Source organism: Aquarana catesbeiana, linkage group LG06 (assembly GCF_042186555.1).
Source record: "Aquarana catesbeiana isolate 2022-GZ linkage group LG06, ASM4218655v1, whole genome shotgun sequence".
Classification (NCBI taxonomy): Eukaryota; Metazoa; Chordata; class Amphibia; order Anura; family Ranidae; genus Aquarana; species Aquarana catesbeiana.
Genome location: NC_133329.1, coordinates 244,230,642 through 244,243,310, shown reverse-complemented (window position 1 = coordinate 244,243,310; position 12,669 = coordinate 244,230,642). Strand labels below are relative to the sequence as shown.

Below are 12,669 nucleotides of genomic sequence, written 5' to 3'. Positions count from 1 at the left end.
AGATGAATCCCTTTCAGAGGATCGGGATGGGATGGATGATTCCTCTTCGGAGGATTCAGGTGGAGAGGGACCCTCTGCGACTTCCCAAGAGGAGAAAGTCTTAGTGCAGATCCTCACTGGATTGGTCCGCTCCACATTTAAGTTGCCCATACCTGAAACTGCTAAAGAATCCTCTTCTGCTTTGGGGTCACTGAAACCTTTCCAAGCAGCACATGCTTTTCCTGTTCATACTTTACTTGAAAAGCTTATTTATTCTGAGTGGGATCACCCAGACAAACGTTTTTTTCCGCCGAGAAAGTTTTCAACACTTTATCCGATGGAAGAAAAGTTTATTAAAATGTGGGGAATACCGGTTATTGATGCCGCCATTTCCTCCGTAAATAATAGCCTGACTTGTCCTGTAGACAATGCTCAGGGATCCTGTAGATAAAAGGATGGAATCCCTATTGAAGGATGGTTTCTCCTTAGCAGGATCAGTGGCCCAACCTGCAGTAGCAGCGATTGGAGTCTGTCAATACTTAAGAGACCATGTTAAGCAGGTCATCAAAGTATTACCTGAACAGCAGACCCAGGGGTTTGCTAACCTTCCAGCGGCCTTATGCTTTGTGGTTGACGCCATTAGAGATTCTATCGTGCAAACCTCCCGTCTTTCACTGGGGTTGGTGCATATACGTAGAATCCTATGGTTGAAAAATTGGTCAGCCGAAGCACCATGTAAGAAGCTACTGGCTGGGTTTCCATTTCGTGGTGCAAGGTTGTTTGGAGAGGACTTGGATAACTATATCAAGAGAATCTCTTGTGGGAAAAGCACTCTCTTACCTGTCAAGAAGAAGAGTAAGCGTCCCTCTTTCAAACGGACTCTTTCTCCAGCGCCGGGGGCTTCAGCCTCCAGGCAGTCTCGACGGCCGCCTCCATCGGGGTCCAGAGACAAGAGTCAACCCCAGGGACAAAAGAGGTCCTGGGGAAAGAAGCCTACTAGGCAAAACACTAAGACCTCTGCATGAGGGGGCGCCCCCGCTCACTCGAGTGGGGGAAGACTGCGACAGTTCTCAGAGCTCTGGCAGGAGGACTTCCAGGACAGATGGGTAATCTCCACGGTAACCTTAGGGTACAAGCTGGAGTTTCAGGAATTCCCCTCTCCTCGGTTCCTCAGATCAGGTGTTCCAGAGACCCAGAGAAGTACCAGTCGCTCCTTCTAGCGTTAGGGCGACTTTTGTCGCAGGAGGTCATTATGATAGTTCCCGCAAAGGACCAGGGATTGGGCTTCTATTCCAACCCTTTTACGGTCCAAAAGCCAAATGGGGATGTCAGGCCCATTCTGGACTTAAGGGATCTGAACCGATTCCTAAGGATTCAATCCTTCCGCATGGAATCAATTTGAACAGTAGTTCCCACCCTGTAGGGAGGAGAATTTCTGGCATCAATAGACATCAGAGATGCATATCTGCATGTGCCCATTTTTCCTGCTCATCAGAAGTTTCTGCGCTTCGAGGTAGGAGGGCGCCATTTCCAGTTTGTGGCTCTGCCTTTCGGGATAGCCACTGCATCTCGAGTGTTCACAAAAATCTTGGCTCCTCCTCTGGCCAGATTAAGGGCTCAGGGTATAGCTGTCATAGCATACCTAGACGACCTGCTCTTGATAGACCGGTCGGTAGCCTCTTTGAATGGAAACTTGAGGACCACAGTCAGGTATCTAGAACACCTGGGTTGGATCCTCAACTTAGAAAAGTCTTTCCTAAAACCAGTAAGAAGACTGAAGTATTTAGGTCTGATTATAGATACAAGCCAGGAGAAAATATTTCTACCCCAGGCAAAGATCACTGCTTTGAGAGAGCTGATTCTGACAGTAAGGACCAAGAAGGGTCCCTCAGTCCGCCTTTGTGTGAGGCTACTAGGGAAGATGGTGTCTTCATTCGAAGCAGTTCCCTATGCTCAGTTTCACTCAAGAATGCTGCAACACAGTATTCTGTCGACCTGGAACAAGAAGGTTCAGGCATTAGACTTTCCGATGCGCCTGTCGCATGCGGTGCGTCAGAGCCTCAATTGGTGACTCATACCCGAGAACCTGCAGAAGGGGAAATCCTTTCTACCGGTTACCTGGACGGTGGTAACAACAGATGCCAGTCTGTCAGGTTGGGGAGCAGTTCTGGAACAGGCTGCGGTCCAAGGGATATGGTCCAAGACAGAGAGGACCTTACCCATCAACATTCTGAAGATCCGGGCGATACATTTAGCTCTAAAAGCCTGGACTATCAGGCTACAGGGTTGTCCGGTCAGGATCCAGTCCGACAATGCCACAGCAGTGGCTTATATCAATCATCAGGGAGGCACCCAGAGCCGAGCTGCTCAAAAGGAGGTGAACCAGATCTTAGTCTGGGCAGAGATGCATGTGCCATGCATATCGGCAGTTTTCATCCCGGGAATAGAGAATTGGCAGGCGGACTATCTAAGCCGCCAGCAGTTACTTCCAGGGGAATGGTCTCTGCATCCCGACGTCTTTTGGGCCATATGCCAAAGATGGGGGTTCCAGATGTAGATCTCTTTGCATCCCGATTCTACACAAAGATAGACAGATTTGTGGCAAGGACAAAAGATCCTCTTGCATGCGGGACGGATGCGTTGGTGATTCCGTGGCATCGGTTCTCACTGATTTATGCATTCCCGCCTATTCTGCTACTACCACGACTCCTTCGCAGGATCAGGTAGGAAAGGAAGTCGGTACTTCTGGTGGCCCCCGCTTGGCCCAGAAGGACTTGGTATGCAGAAATAGTAAGGATGACGGTGGGTTCCCCGTGGACCCTACCGGTACGTCCAGACCTGTTATCTCAAGGTCCAGTGTTCCATCCTGCCTTACAAACGCTAAATTTGACGGTTTGGCTATTGAGACCCACGTTCTGAAGAGTCGTGGGCTCTCAGGTCCTGTCATATCTACCTTGATTAATGCAAGGAAGCCAGCTTCCAGGATGATTTATCATAGAGTCTGGAAAGCTTATATAACCTGGTGTGAATCCAGAGGTTGGCATCCCAGGAAATATGTCATAGGTAGAATTCTTGATTTTCTACAATTAGGATTAGAGATGAAGCTGGCCTTGAGTACCATCAAGGGCCAGGTCTCTGCTTTATCAGTATTATTTCAGCGGCCACTTGCTTCGCATTCTTTGGTCCGAAATTTTATGCAGGTGGTGATGCGTCTTAATCCTCCGGTTAAAGCGCCCCTAAACCCCTGGGACTTGAACTTGGTCCTGGCTGTGTTACAAAGACAGCCTTTTGAACCAATAAGTCAGATTCCTTTGGTCTTGTTGACAAGGAAGTTAATTTTTCTGGTGGCCATCTCTTCTGCTAGAAGAGTATCAGAATTAGCAGCTCTTTTCTGTAAGGAGCCTTATTTGATTATACACAAGGATAGAGTGGTACTACGCCCTCATCCTAGTTTTTTACCGAAGGTGGTTTCTGATTTTCATTTAAACCAAGACATTGTTCTGCCTTCCTTTTTTCCAGATCCCTGTTCTCCGAAAGAGAGATCTCTACATTCGTTGGATGTAGTAAGAGCAGTTAAGGCCTATCTAGGGACAACTGCTCAGATCCGCAAGACGGATGTTTTGTTTGTGCTGCCAGAGGGTCCCAATAGAGGACAGGCAGCGTCAAAAGCTACCATTGCTAAATGGATTCGACAGTTGATCATTCAAGCTTACGGTTTGAAACAGAAGATTCCTCCGTTTCAGATCAGGGCACATTCCACAAGGGCTATTGGTGCTTCTTGGGCAGTGCATCACCGGGCCTCTATGGCTCAAATCAGCAAGGCCGCAACCTGGTCTTCAGTTCATACATTCACCAGATTCTATCAGGTGGATGTGAGAAGGCATGAGGATATCGCCTTTGGGCGTAGTGTGCTGCAGGCAGCGGTACAGGGTCCTCAGGTCTGATTGCACCCTACTTGGTCGTGGTCCCCCCCCCTCAGGTAGCATTGCTCTGGGACATCCCATCAGTAATTACTGTGGCTCTGTGTCCCGTGATGTTCGAGAAAGAAAATAGGATTTTTTAAAACAGCTTACCTGTAAAATCCTTTTCTTTCGAAGGACATCACGGGACACAGAGGTCCCGCCCCTCTTCTAATACACTATATTGCTTGGCTACAAAACTGAGGTATCCCTGCAAGGGGGAGGGATTATATAGGGGGTTGAACTTCCTGATAGGGTGTGCCAGTGTCCAATCACCAGTGATACCTATATAACCCATCAGTAATTACTGTGGCTCTGTGTCCCGTGATGTCCTTCGAAAGAAAAGGATTTTACAGGTAAGCTGTTTTAAAAAATCCTATTTTTTGCATTTTTTGCCTAAATTTCAAGTAACCCTTTAAAACCATTAGTTACAAACGTTCACAACATTCACAGCCTACCACATCACATATATAGGAAATATATTTTGTTTTATTTTATTTATTGATTTTTTTCCATAGTAGCTCTGTGCTTCGTGCATGTATTTATTGTTGGCATCAATTTTTGACACAGCATAGCAAGATAGATAGATTCTTTTTTTAGTTGAGTTTGAAGTTCTTTTGTGCAAATAAACACATCAAACTGTTTTCTGTTCCAAGTAGTGCATTTTTTAATGGTTTTCTACATTTTTTCAAAGACAAGGCCTTTGTTGTCATGTCATTGTACTATCTCTATAGTGTTGGTTGTATTCTCACCAGTGCCACATCCCTAGTAAGCTAACTGAAAAAATGTACATTCCCCTTAGTGGGGCTTTATGAGGCACTATTGTAACAACACTTGCATACAGTGAGGGAAACAAGTATTTGATCCCTTGCTGATTTTGTATGTTTGCCCACTGACAAAGAAATGATCAGTTGATCATTTTAATGTTAGGTTTATTTTAACAGGGAGAGACAGAATAACAACAAAAACATCTAGAAAAACGCATTTCAAAAAAGTTATAAATTGATTTGCATTTTAATGCATGAAATAAGTATTTGACCCCTTCGCAAACCATGACCTAATACTTGGTGGCAATACCCTTGTTGGCAATCGCAGAGGTCAGACGTTTCTTGCAGTTGGCCACCAGGTTTGCACACATCTTAGGAGGGATTTTGTCCCACTTCTCTTTGCAGTTCCTCTCCAAGTCATTAGGGTTTTGAGGCCGATGTTTGGTAACTCGACCCTTCAGCTCCCTCCACATATTTGCTATGGGATTAAGGTCTGGAGACTGGCTACGCCACTCCAGGATCTTAATGTGCTTCTTCTTGAGCTCCTCCTTTGTTGCCTTGGCCATGTGTTTTGGGTCATTGTCATGCTTGAATATCCATCCTCGACCCACTTTCAATGCCCTGGCTGAGGGAAGGAGGTTCTCACTCAAGATTTGACAGTACGTGGCCTGGTCCATCGTTCCTTTTGATGTGGTAAATTTGTCCTGTCCCCTTAGCTGAAAAACACCCCCAAAGCATAATGTTTCCACCTCTCATGTTTGATGGTGGGGATGGTGTTCTTGGGGTCATAGGCAGCATTCCTCCTTCTCCAAACCCCCGCGAGTTGAGTTGATGCCAAAGAACTCGATTTTGGTCTCATCTGACTACAACCCCTTCACACAGTTCTCCTCTGAATCATTCAAATGTTCAAGATGAGATGAAGAGCACTCCCTTTTAAGAGAATGCTCCTAATCTCAGATTGTTGCCTGTATAGAAGACACCTGGGAGCCAGAAATCTTGCTGATCGGGGATCAAATACTTTTTTCACTCATTAAAATGCAAATCAATTTATAACTTTTTTGAAATGTGTTTTTCTGGATATTTTTGTTCTTCTGTCTCACTGTTTAAAATACACCTACCATTAAAATTTTAGACTGATCATTTCTTTGCCAGTGGGTAAATGTACAAAATCAGCAGAGGATCAAATACTTTTTTCCTCACTGTATGTGTTTAAAAAGTAAGACCGTTTTTAATTGGTACAAAATCAAAGATTGAAAAAACATGAGTACGGCATACAATATTGCTAATACGGTAACTATCCTAAGAATAATAGATGGTACGATGTGTCTTCCTTCACCCGATGCATTTTAGAGAAACCAAGTCTCATTCATCAGGGGTGTATAGAGTGTCACATCTCTATAATACAATTTGAACATATGTCATAAATTGTAATTAACAATCATATTGGTTTTTACCACATTTATTTATATAAATGAATTACTCACGATCAATTGTCCAGTGATAAGCATAACAAAGCGATGTACTGAGTTAAAAACAACATTCAGTAGCCTTTGTCCTGCCCAGCATCCACCAAGGGTTATAAAAATCCTTAACTCCAAAAAGGGAAGGGGTAAGGCACACCATTTTTTCTACACCATATACAGTGCCTTGAAAAAGTATTCACACCTCTTGACATTTTCCACATTTTGTCATGTTACAACCAAAATCCACAAGATCCACAGCTCAGGTGGGAGAATCTGTCCACAGGACAACTATTAGTTGTGCACTCCACAAATCTGGCCTTTATGGAAAAGTGGCAAGAACATAGCCATTGGTAAAATGAAAGCCATGCCATAAGAAGTCCTGTTTGCAGTTTGCGAGAAGCCATGTGGGGGATACAGCAAACATGTGAAAGAAGGTGCTCTGGTCTGATGAGACCAAAATTTAACTTTTTGGCCTTAAAGCAAAACGTTATGTGTGGCGGAAAATTAACACTGCAAATTAACACCCTGAACACACCTTCTCCACAGTGAAACGTGGTGGTGGCAGCATTATGTTGTGGGGATGCTTTTCTTCAGCAGGGACAGGGAAGTTGGTCAGCACTGTATTGTCCAAATTACATGGAAAAAACAGACAAATTTTGGTATTTTTTGATTCCAGGCAAATTATTAATTTTCTTTCAGAATAAAACACAGAGCTTCATCTACTACATTTGTTTTTAGTCAAAATCGTAACAAAATAGCTTTTTTCTTAATTTTCACCATTTTTTTTTTCTCTCATTTCTAAAAAAAAAAAAAAAAAAAAAAAAAACATTTAGAGTTTGCAATCAAAAGAAAATATCAACCAAAATACTGAATTACAATTGTCTTGTTTGACTGCAAAACAAACTAGAAATGTTAAGACCTTGGGGTTGATTTACTAAAACTTGGGAGTTCAAAATCTGGTGCAACTCTGCATAGAAACCAATCGGCTACAATTTTTTTTTTTTGTCAAAGCTTAATTGAACAAGCTGAAGTTAAAAACTGATTGGCTGCCATGCCCAGCTGCACCAGATTTTGCACTCTGAAAAAAAGTGCTGGGACTCAAAAGGGATTTATAAAGGTTTAAGGTGCCAGACTCAAGTTCTTAATAGTTATAAATCAACATGAAAGGATTGGCTCTATATACATATTTTTTTTTTTCATAAAATTTTTTATTGAGGTTTTAAACCTAAGCATTAACTGACATTCCAGGAAAAAAAAGTGTAACAGAAAGTTAGCGAAGAAGCAATGCCACTCACAAAATTAGTTAGGCAAATAGACAAAACTTATCTGTTGATGGCGAGTGAGGTGGGCAGAAAGAGAAAAACAAACCCTTATGCCCAGACCCAGTTTTGCAATTTGCAACATGTGCTAGTAAAATTGTACATATCGCAACCAGTGGCAAACAATCCAAACCACCACCCACCCCCCCTCCCAGTGAGATCACCCACACCCTCCGGGCGGAGCCTTCACCCTGCGTCTCCTCCTCCTCGGCTTCACGGCGGCTTCCCCTGTGTCTCCTTTGTGGCCAATAGGTTCGCTTCTTCTCTTGGCCAATCAGGCCCGCGCCCACCCTTTTTTGAAGCCAATTAGAGCCTCAAGCTCTAATTACGTGCTTCAAAAGAAAAAAAAAACCCAATTGGAATCCATGTATCCGACGCCTTGCATGTAGATTAGGGGCCAGGAGCATTGATTAGGGAGGCGGTGTCCTGTATGGATGAGTTGAGAGGAGAAGCGAACCTATTGGTGAAGCAGAGGAGGAGGAGACGCAGGGTGAAGCCGCCGCCTGGAGGGTGTGGTTGATCCGAGCGGGAGGGGGGGCGGGTGGTGGTTTGAATTGTTTGCCACTGGTTGTGATTATATGTACAATTTTACTAGCACATGTTGCAAATTGCAAAACTGGGTCTGGGCATTAGGGTTTGTTTTTCTCTTGTTTTTCTCTTGGCCATGAAAGGGTTAAAGCAGATCTAGCATAAGATATAATTTTCATGTTAAGTGCATTGAAGCAATGTAACACCTTATTTCTCGTTCTTCAAGGAGATAATAGCACTCTTGCTAATGATACTTTCACCTTCCTATCTCCGACACTATTCTGGTATCAACCAGGGTCAGCATCTTCTACCTGAACTAAGATGCTGGCCTATAAATGGCATAGGCAGGTAAATCGTAATGTTTATGCAATAGCCTTTACAGGTATGTTCTATGTTAACATGGTATGGACTTTTTGATGCAGATTTTTAATAATACAGAGAGGTACTCTGGTTTGAATTTAACTTTTTTTTTCCCCTAAGGCTCTAAGGAAGGCTCAGGTTTATTGTCCATTTAAACATTGCTTGGATACTCCTTTGGCCCTTTGGTAAGTGCAGTTTTAAAGATGCATCTATTCTACATTGATGAGAGAGGAGATTTACTTCTGTGGTCATAACTGCATTTAGATTCATAAAAAGTTAATGAAGAGGAAGGAGAACTTGTAGTAGAGAAAGCAGCAAAGTGTTTGAGTTGCAAATATCTAAGGTACGCTTTTCGTGGAAAATCACTTGCTAAGACAGATGACGTTTTGGCACCTTTCAGGGGGGAGGAGGGAGCAGATACCTGTCTAATACAGGTATTTGCTCCCACTTCCTGGCATAGCTCACCGCGGCGCTTGCGGTGAGGGCAGCCTGCGATGTGGGCAGCCGAAGCCGATCCGTCCTTCGGCTCTCGGCTGCTGCCGCCGCCATCCTCGGTAAGGGAATAAGGAAGTGAAGCCGTGCGGCTTCACTTCCTGGTTCCCTACTGCGCATGCTCGAGTCGCGCTGTGCGTCCTCTCAGATCCCTGCTGTGTTCTGTGTCTCACAGAATACAGCGGGGGAGGACGGGGTAGGCGCCAGAAGTGGCATAGGTCACCGCAAGCGCCGCGGTGAGCTATGCCAGGAAGTGGGAGCAAATACCTGTATTAGACAGGTATCTGCTCCCTCCTCGCAGGGGGGGAGGAATCCAAAAAGTAGAAGTTCCATTTTTGGGTGGAACTCCACTTTAAGGACATGTTCCTTTTATCAAGTTATACAGGACATGGTATATGGCCTATTGATCTTAGTAATTTAATAATTATAATTATTTGTGGGCACTTGTGAATATGTTCGCTGCAGTATTGGACTTATTACATGCATATATTGCTATTAGGGGTGCGCATCTTCACTGGTCTCACGATTCGATGCAAATACGATTATCTTATCTTCAATTCCGCAATGCATCACGATTAATGCCCATGATTTTCTAAAAATTCAAGCAGTCAGATGAACTCTTTTTTTATTTTAATTTGCTAATAGCACAATATCCTATTTGGGGTGGGTAATTCTCATCCCAAAAGAGGGCTACAAGTTATTCACATTTAGTTCATTACAGAGAAAAAAGGGGCATTCTTTACATCTAGAGGAAAAACAAAGACTTCTTTGCCGTAAGAGCTGTGAAAATGTGGAATAGACTGGCACTCTCACAAACTAGTTCTGGGCTGCTCAGTAGATTGTTTTAACAAAGACTTGAAGTGCATTCCCGTCCTAAATCCACAAAATATAAGTGATAGTGACAGAGGGATGGTGGTGGGGGGGATGAGATTAGGCAGAGGAATGGTGGAAGGCAGTGGTGGCCTGTGCATTGTGGGTGCATGGGCGCCGCCCCCCCTTCCATGCGCCTGGCCCCTTTCAGGACGCCGGACACATGATTCCTTTGGCGGGGGTGGGAGGCGGTGGTAATTTTTGAAGCACCTGATTAGAGCCAGAGGCTCTAATAGGCTTCAAAATAGGGTGGGCTCAGGGTGCAGAGATCCCACCAAATTGTGACGATAGCAAATTAGTTTTTGCTATTTTCAAACTAATCTTTCTCTCCGCCAATCAGGAGGCAGTTTCCTGATTGGCTAAAGCGCCAGGCCACCCCTATTGGATGCCTGGCACTTAGGAAGAGGAGCCAAGGAGTCCCGCATCCTGTTCATTCTCCCCGGGCTGAGCTCCAGCTGATGATAGTCCGCAGAGCTCTTTCCGTACAATCGTGGGCAGGGCTGAGGGTCAAAGGAAGAGTTGCTCAGGCTGTAGAAGAAGAAGGTGAAGACTGAAGAGGAAGATCATAGTCTGCAACATGTAGGCTCTGGGCAGCGCTTCCAGGTGGCCGGCAGATCCGATGGTGGGGTTCAGGGTGCCACATCCAATGAGTGGGTCCGGGGGGGCAGGGAGGGCAGGCATGGCACTGCTGTGCCCACTACTTCTACCTGAGTCTGTGCTGAGATCTAAGGCCTAGGAGAGAGGAGAGGGGTGTATGGGGAAGGGGGACAGCATCATCCATCCATACATAGATCGACAGGAGAGAAGCCGGAGGATGAGGATAGGATGGGCACAGTGGCTGTATTTGGTGGGTACAGTGGCTACACATGATGGGCACAGTGACTGTATTTGGTGGGCACAGTGGCTGCACATGATGGACAGAGTGGCTGTATTTGGTGGGCACAGTGGCTGCATATGCTGGGCACAGTGGCTGCATATGATGGCAAAGTGGCTGTATTTGATGGGCACAGTGACTGCAGTTGCTGGGCACAGTGGCTTCATATGCTGGGCACAGTGGCTTTATTTGATGGGCACAGTGGCTTCATATGATGGGCACAGTGGCTGCATATGATGGGCGCAGTGGCTGCATATGATGGGCGCAGTGGCTGCATATGATGGGCGCAGTGGCTGCATATGATGGGCACAGTGGCTGCATTTGATGGGCGCAGTGGCTGCATATGATGGGCGCAGTGGCTGCATATGATGGGCACAGTGGCTGCATTTGATGGGCAAAGTGGCTGAATTTCATAGGCACAGTGAGGCTGCAATTGATGTTTTTAAAGAAAAGTATTTTTCAGACTTTTTCAGTTTGTTTGCCCCCCCCCCCCCCCCCCCAAATTTTGAGCACCAGCCCCCACTGGTGGTGGGGATGGAATGGGATCGGTGGCAGAGGGATGGTGGTGGGGATGGGATGGGATCAGTAGCAGAGGGATGGTGGCATGGGTGGGATCAGGGGCAGTGGGATGGTGGTGGGATGGGATCAGTGGCAGAGGGATGGTGGGATGGATAGGATCAGGGAGAGGGATGGGATCAGTGGCAGAAGGATTGTGGGATGGATGGGATTAGTGGCAGAAGGATGGATGGGATTAGTGGCAGAAGGATGGATGGGATTAGTGGCAGAAGGATGAATGGGATTAGTGGCAGAGGGATGGATGGGATCAGGGGCAGAGGGATGGTGGTGGGGGTTGGATGGGATCAGTGACAGAGGGATGGATGGGATCAAGGGGAGAAGGATGGTAGGATGGATGGGATCAGAGGCAGAAGGATGGTGGGATGGATGGGATTAGTAGCAGAAGGATGGATGGGATCAGGGGCAGAGGGATGGTGTTGGGGGTTGGATGGGATCAGTTGCAAATGGTTGGTGGGATTGATGGGATCAGAGGCAGAGGGATGGATGGAATCAGGGGCAGAGGGATGGTGGCGGGGGGGATGGGATCAGGCAGACGGATGTGGTGGGGGTGGGATGGGATCAGGCAGAGGGATGGTGGTGGGGATGGGATCAGTGGTAGAGGGATGGTGGTGGGGATGGGATCAATGGCAGAGGAATGGTGATGGGGATGGGATCAGTGGCAGAGGGATGGTGGGATGGATGGGATCAGTGACACTGGCACTCACCTGCTCTCGGTGTCAGTCAATTCCCCCTCCTCCATGCTCAGTCTGTCTCTGCCTCTCTTCTCCATTCCGGTGCCTCCAGTGAAGCCTCTTCTGACGTGGGGTCTCCTTGGGCTCCTCCCCCTTCACTCTACTGGCTGTCAGCTCATCAGCTGTCTTTTTGCTTCAGTGTCCATCTCACTACATACTGCGGTGGGCAGGGAAGTGGAGGGGGCTTTATCCACCAGGCAGGCTCTGCCTCTGTGTTTCTCCAGGAGGGGCAGAGCACCACACGGAGCACCGGGTGACATCATCAGCGATCGATTCAGCCGACTCTCAGCACTGATGCAGAATCGCGAACGTCTGAATCGCGATGCATCGATGTTGCGATTATATTCAATACCCCTAATTGCTATGGGCTATCTTTAATGGGCCCTAGAGACTCTATTATTTGCCATCCCCTAGGTTCTCCATGCCCTGCGAAGTTGTGTTTTTTTTTTTTTTTCTTGGTGCCAACCTACTGTATCTTCATAGCAGCAGGAGTTTGGGACACTACATACATTTCAATGCTATATGCTCATTATATTCTTTTTAGGAGTTTCAATGCCGGCTGCTTTTGTTTTATTTTCCATGCTGTTTATAAGCAGCTAGGGCAAGGAGGAGGAGAACCGGTGCAGGGCAGTATATTCATTCTACCTTTATAGGTTAGCAGGATTGGGGAGGGGGCGCGGTGTAGTTCCTCATCCTTTTCCTGGGCACCGGATGACAAACAAGGGAGGTAGTAGGGGTTGGGAATAAAAAC

The 12,669-nt window shown here is 46.1% G+C and overlaps 1 protein-coding gene across 5 annotated transcripts in view; it reads left to right on the top strand.

Annotated features, from left to right (window-relative positions):
• Positions 1–12,669, top strand: part of HECW2 (HECT, C2 and WW domain containing E3 ubiquitin protein ligase 2) — a 479,776-nt gene that overhangs the window by 164,063 nt on the left and 303,044 nt on the right. Inside the window, exon 1 of one of the 5 annotated variants that reach the window (XM_073633115.1) lies at positions 8,500–8,560. The exons of the other annotated variants lie outside the window; for them this stretch is intronic. The gene's annotated coding sequence lies outside the window, so the exon portion shown is untranslated. Of the gene's footprint in view, positions 1–8,499; positions 8,561–12,669 lie in introns of those variants that run through there. 5 annotated transcript variants of the gene reach the window in all.